The 7500-nt window shown below is 29.7% G+C and overlaps 1 protein-coding gene across 1 annotated transcript in view; it reads right to left on the bottom strand.

Annotated features, from left to right (window-relative positions):
• Positions 1-7500, bottom strand: part of LOC137631866 (uncharacterized) — a 19594-nt gene that overhangs the window by 11151 nt on the left and 943 nt on the right. The window lies entirely within an intron of this gene.

The following is a 7500-nucleotide window of genomic DNA, read 5'->3' as shown; positions in this document are numbered from 1 at the left end:
AAGACACTAGAATCAGTAGAAACAATTAATTATTACTTTTATCCGATATTTACATTCTATTGAAACTATTCATATTAGAAATATCTTATTCAAGAGTCATCTCACTTTGATGATATTTTATTCAGTCCAGTCGATTGATTTGATAATTTATTTATTCTTTGTTTGATTTCTATTTCTATTGACGCTGGAAGTTAATACATTTAGCTAAAGGGAAAAAAACGTAAGGGAATTATTTTCAATAAAACATCCCTGCGCTCTATACCTGCTTAACAAGTATTTCTGTATTATACATTTGTCAAAGACTCTAACGAGTAATGGTGCAAATATATGAAAACAAATTATATACGAGATTTAAAAAAAAAAAATCTTGTTGTCCCTATAAATTTGATAATCATTGTTAAAAGAAAACTTGAGCACATTTCCACTTAACAATTTTCTTTTTCATTAACTAAGGACAAATAAAGTGAATCGTGTTTGCTTTATCATTTTATACATTTTATTTACTAATTTTTCAACATTCCAAAATAACAAAATACTACAACTTTACTCGCCCCTTCTTAACTTTAGCAGGAAAAGAGTAAAATCAAGTTAATTTCCACAAATGCGATGAAAGATTCCTTTGCGTTGGTATATGTACCAGGTTGATTGATGAATTAGACTAATTATTAGTGTCATGATAGGAAGAATTGCGACATGCCGATCTCTCTCTCTCTCTCTCTCTCTCTCTCTCTCTCTCTCTCTCTCTCTCTCTCTCTCTCTATATATATATATATATATATATATATGTATATGTATATATATATATATATATATATATATATATATATATATATATATGTATATATATATTATTATTATTATTATTATTATTATTATTAAAGGTTTAAAGGCTGCTCATGAATTGAAGGGACAAGGGACAGTGAAATTGCATTATCAAGCAGGACAATGCCCTAGAGGCTGACCATATATACATATGATCAGCGCCCAAGCCCCCTCTCCACCCAAGCTAGAACCAAGGAGGGCCAGGCAATGGCTAATGATGACTCAGCAGATAGACCTATAGGCTACCCCAAACCCCCCTTCCTTAGCTTACAAGGATGGTGAGGTTGTAGCTATCAAAGAAACAAATGAGTTTGAGTGGGACTCGAACCCTAGTCTGGATTTCACCAGTCAGGGACGTTACCACATCGGCCACCACAATTAATTAAGCTTGAATGGTAATGACTTTTGTCCTGGTAACAAATTTTAGCAGTGACGTGAAAATACCTACGTTTTTGTAAAGGAGATTGCTGAAATTACATTACTCAATGAATTCCGAAAGATTAATTATGATTATTGTGTTTTGTCGAATATAAATCAAACATGGATAATCTATGAATATAATAGATCTTAAAATCATTCATGTTTTTTTTTTTTTTTTTTTTTTTTAAATGCAAATGTACATCAGAGTATATTAAATAACATAATATGAAGGGTTTAACCTTTACAGAAAAAAAAATATAAATATACTGTATATATATAACTGATACATCATACAAAAACTAACGTCGGTGTTTATTCATATTTTAGTAAAATGTATAATTGTCCGAACATATTTGCATGAGAAAATAAACATTTATATAGGGTCAGTTTAAAAAGAAAAAAATTATAAATTGGTTTATGAATATTTTAAAACTTGTATGATTGAAATGAAAATAAATATCGGAATGTAAATATGTTTTTTTCTGTAGGACTTTTAATACGTCAAATTGATAATATGAATAAAAGATTATCACTTTTGACTACAATTTAGATTAAGAGAAAATTCTTGGAATTTCACTTTGGCTCATAAACAAACCAGCCTCTATTATGTTTTGTACTCCCTGTTATGCTCTTTCCCTCTGACCCTTCTTCAATCTACCCAAGTAGTGTACGCGACCCATCAAAATGATGGTTAAATGTACAGATAGATATGCACACACATACACGCACCCCCCTCACACCAGGGTTTGACTGCTTCCTCTCCCATCTATCCGAAGGACCGGGAGATCTGAGCGTGAACGGGTATTAGTATACTGCGTGTATATACAGTATATAAATATGTATATATATATATATACTGTGTATATATATATATATATATATATATATATATATATATACTGTGTGTATATATATATATATATATATATATAATATATATATATATATAATATATATATATATATATATATATATATATATATATATATATATATATATATATATACAATTTCTGTATCTTTGTTATGTGGGTGACCTTCGATGTCAGGATGCCAGAGAACTTCAGATCATTCATTCATTCATTATTATGTATGTAGGATGTTGTTCTTTACTTTGTGTTTATTTGTGTATCTTTATTTGTTAGCGTATTATGCAAGTAACTGTGAAATCCCCGTTTGACCCCTTTACCTTGTATTGCTGCTTTCGTTAATGCTTATATACTCAAGTCATATGTCTAGTTATCTTTCGCCGTACATTTCCTCATGCAAGAAGTGAATAGTCAAATTACGCATTGTTCGTTGCGTGACATTTGTGCTTGCCGAAAGTAAAATACGCACTTCGTAACTAAATAAACACGCAAGGTAAACAAATAATACACAAGACTTATTTGTAATCTCCCTTTCAATTATTTCTACCTTTTCTGTAAACACGTGCAGACGTAATGCTGTGTAGGAAATTAGAAGCCAGAATTTGGAATTACTTAGATTTCCTCTAAACATCATTCGTATAAATTTTTAATGCGTTAGATTAGAGGTCAGATTTGCTTGAACAATAGTAGATTAGATTCTCCCCACATGTGAGGTTTGCTATTTACTTTACTGACAATGCATTTGTGCTTCAAGATTCTGTTCAGCCCAAGAGTAAGTTACAGATCACGTAACTTACGTGATCTGTAACTTACTCTTGGGCTGAACAGTTGTTGGGTATTATAGTTGGGTTAAACATAAACAAGAGATGCATGACATTGATTCGAAATTTCACAAGGGAATTGTTGCATGATCTACATGCTTGCTCGCTATAATAATAACGTATAAATACAGTAGCCCACATAAACACATACTGCCATTTATACTTACACACACTATTTCTCGATCTCTCTCTCCCCCAAAATCGAATGAAACTAACGATTTTACTCGTCTTTCAAACATTACTTCTTTATCAACCTTTTTATTGTCTGTCAATATTCACCATTTGTCTACTGGCTGTCAATTTCAATCGTGGTACTTGGCATTGCTATTTTTTTTTTTTAATTATTCAGAAACGTCTGTTATATGCGTGGAGTATATTCAGTAATATAAATAAAACGTATTCTTATACAATCCAATAGCAATGGAATTTAGCTAAATATGTGCAAATCTTATTTGCATAAATTTGTTTATTTTGAACGACAAATAGCCTTTATGCATGTAGACTTTTATATATAAACAATATAAATAACACTTAACTTGAGCACTTGCTACAATTAGTTCCCAAACTCTTCTCGTTAATGTAATTGGTCATGCAACTAATAATTATAAAGATTTTTCCCAGCCTCCTTAAAATATACTTATGAATACCCTAGAGGGACTGGTTAGATGCTTTTTCACGATCTATTAAAAGGTTATCATTGTTCCATATTCAGTTTCTTAGCCATGTAATTCCAATCAAGTCCGAGTTATTTACCTCTTCTCTCCTTTTGTTCTTGTTAAATTAGGTGTATTCACAGTAGCTCGTTATTATAGTTCACAGAAACGTCTCGTGATGCATATTGTAAAACTCTAGCTCCAACGACATAATTATGTATATGTATATATATATATATATATATAAATGTGTGTATGTATTTATATATATATATATATATATATATATATATATATATATATATATGTATGTATTTATATATATGCATATATATATTTAGATATACATATAGATATATATATATATATATATATATATATATATATATATATATATATTTAAAGTATAAAATTAAACTTTGGGATGTGTTGTTTAAACGGTGAATTTTTTTCAACAATATCTCATATGCGAAGAATCTGATATAGTCAAATTACTCTTTTGTGAAATTCTAGACCCATATTTGAATGGTCGATATTATTTAATGAGGGAGAGCAGAGAAATGAAACATATACTTATTTTGGATGAAATATTTCTCGAGAGGAAAAGTTAATGACTGAACTAGTTTCATTTCCCTCTGGATTCTGGAGTGTGTTTTTAAGTACGAACTTGAAGTCACCGTCTCATGCAATTCAATAAACAATGATAGCTCAGTTGTTATGACGGTTTCAGTTACATATGTCGGGGAGACTTACGTTTTATATTGAATTATGAGTACACACAGATATACACACACATACATATGTGTGTATATATATATATATATATATATATATATATATATATATACATATATATGTATATACTGTATATATAATCTATATGTATATACTGTATATATAATCTATATGTATTTATGTATAGGTGTGTATATATATATATATATATATATATATACACATATATATTTTATATGTGAATATATGTAAATTTATATATATATATATATATATATATATATATATATATATATATATATATATATATATATATATGATATTCATACACATATGCACACACACACCATCAAAGTAATACATCGCGATCTAAATTAACCTGACGATATTAATATACTCAAGTCATGCTCTTGCTTGGCCAATGCGCCTGAGTAATATCGCTGCAATTCTCACCTAAGGACCATCTCTCTCCATCCCACTGGTCAAAGGGAAACGACCATTTGGAATTGTTATATCGCAAATGTCACTTCCATTTGCATGAGATCACCGTTACGACCAGAGCATCGAACAGTTCCCAGGCATAAAACTATAATAGCTACTTCAGCCTTCCCCTCAAATGGTGGTTAATAAACATGAATATCCTGCGTAAAAGAGGTCTCTGGGTTTGGTTCATTTGTTTCGCAATGATGGGATGCGTTGGAAGTGTAGCAAAGGATATTGGTGTATCGTTACCTTTGCCAGTTTCTTTGCGAAGGTTATGTTTTAATTGGTGTATGTATTTGTTTGTATGCCTTTCTCTTTCTGTGTGTTTGTGATTTGCATGACTCAAAAACTATTTGACCGAATGTAATGAAAGTTGGTGGGATAATTGGTCATGATCCAAAGACAATTTGATTATATTGTTTGAGTGATTAGGTCAAAAGTCAAGGCCATGGTCACAAGAAGGCCAAAAGCGTCTCTGTGTCATATCGTGGCCAATTTTATCTGATCTGCATGAAACTAGTGCCAAAATGTGCATAATATAATTGTCTACCTCGTGATATACAACATGATATGATGACATTACCCTTGTTTATTTGTTCGTATGTTTGTTTGTTTGTGATTCGCACAACTCAAAAACTATTTAACCGAGTCTCATGAAATTTGGTCGGATGATTGGCCATGATCCAAGGACAATTTGATTAGATTTTGTGAGTGATCGAGTCAAAGAACAAGGTCAAGGTAATGCCAAGGTTAAAAACGTTTTTGTGTGTGTGTGTGTGTGTGTGTGTGTGTGTGTGTGTGTGTGTGTGGTAAATTTTTATCCGATTTTTATGAAACTGGTGTCCATGGTATCAAATGTGGCGTTGGCAAGGTATGCGTTCTACCGAGTGCTCGTTCTAGTTAAATGATATTTTGCAGGTCCGGAACGATACGTTACAGAACGGAGGATTAATGTTGTTGTGAATCACGCTTAATGCGTCATTAGATAATTAGTTGGTTATTGCCTATTAATTTCCTAGTTAAGTGCGAAAGATGGTTTGTTCATTACGCTAAATCACATTTGTTAACTTTTTTTTTTTTTTTTTTTTTTTTTTTTTTTTTTTTTTTTTTTTGGTGAAAATTCTATCGAAGATATTCTATAACATTCTAATACGTAGAGTCTCCTGATCCGTTTCAAATACAGGATGAGTTTACGTTGATGTAAGTTATATAAGAAAGGAATACAGGGAAAAGTACGCTGAATATGTTTTACAGTAATGAGGGAAATTAAGAGACGTATTAATTTGTATTTGGTGTTTTCGTGTGCTTCTAGTTTATGATATTTACGTCGTTGATAATGAGAGAGAACTTACTTAGGGCATTTTGATTTTTCCCTCTCTTTCTTTCTTATGTATATATATATATATGTATATATATATGTATATATATATATATATATATATATATATACAGTATATATATATATATATATATACAGTATATATATATATATATATATATATATATATGCTTATATATATGTGTATATATACATATATATATATATATATATATATATATATATATATATATATACACATACATAACATTACAAGTAGACTTGACTAAAACTACTATCAGTCTGTATTTGAAGGAACCTTTTTTATCATAACTATTTAAAAGGGTTCATTTCAAGCTGTGATATCCAATGTAATTAAGAGGAAATGCGAAACAAAGCATCAGATAAATTATGCATTCTTCATTAGCATAAATTAATATCTTTATCTACTTTTATTTACATTTCTCATTTCTCTCTAATATTCTATATTAGCAATAACCAATGTTGTTGTCCAAAATAATATCTAGTATCAAATGAATTTTATACAATTCTTCTTATTCCTTATGGCAACTTCTCACTCTTCTAGAACCCATTGGAATCTAGAGGAAAGGATAAAACATATGCTTTTAAACATGCAGTGATTTTACATACACACACACACATATATATATGTATATATATATATATATATATATATGTATATATATAAATATATATACACATATATTATATATATATATATATATATTATGTATATATGTGTATATATATATATATGTATACATGTATATATTTATTTATTTATTTTGAAATTAATAGAAAACTAACCATGGCACATGGCACTCACAACCTTTTATGTGATTTGCATTTTTTTTTGGTAAGTCATAGCTTCTCAATATTTCTAATAGCCATAGAAAGAAGTTGGTTTCATCAAACTCTATCGTATTTTCAAGTATAAAATTCAGTCATTGCAATTTATTCCTCCCGTGAATCCTGTCTTTCTATATAAGAGTGTATATTGTATTCGGTTGTTTTAATGTTAGTCGAAGTAATGTAAGAGACTTATACCTGCTTGTAATAGTACATATTGCGGATGACCACAGTTGATCATTAAGTAACGGTCTATGTTATTTTCCCAAGCTATTTCTAAGTTTAACCTATTTATTCATGATCAGTGTTTGTCTATAGATCTAAGATGTAACATATTCTCTAGAATAGCCGTCAAACAAAATGGTACTCAGTGGTTTCTTGTTTCCAGAATTTGTCACTCTGTCGAAGATGTCATTGCAGGTATTCATCCTTGTTTACCTTGACTTATTTTTCAAGCTCTTTATTCAGTATAAATATCAAAATGTTTCTAAGAAATCCCCTGGATGTAGT

The sequence above is a fragment of the Palaemon carinicauda genome, chromosome 40 (assembly GCF_036898095.1).
Source record: "Palaemon carinicauda isolate YSFRI2023 chromosome 40, ASM3689809v2, whole genome shotgun sequence".
NCBI classification, from domain to species: domain Eukaryota; kingdom Metazoa; phylum Arthropoda; class Malacostraca; order Decapoda; family Palaemonidae; genus Palaemon; species Palaemon carinicauda.
This window is presented reverse-complemented; position numbering and strand designations above follow the sequence as displayed.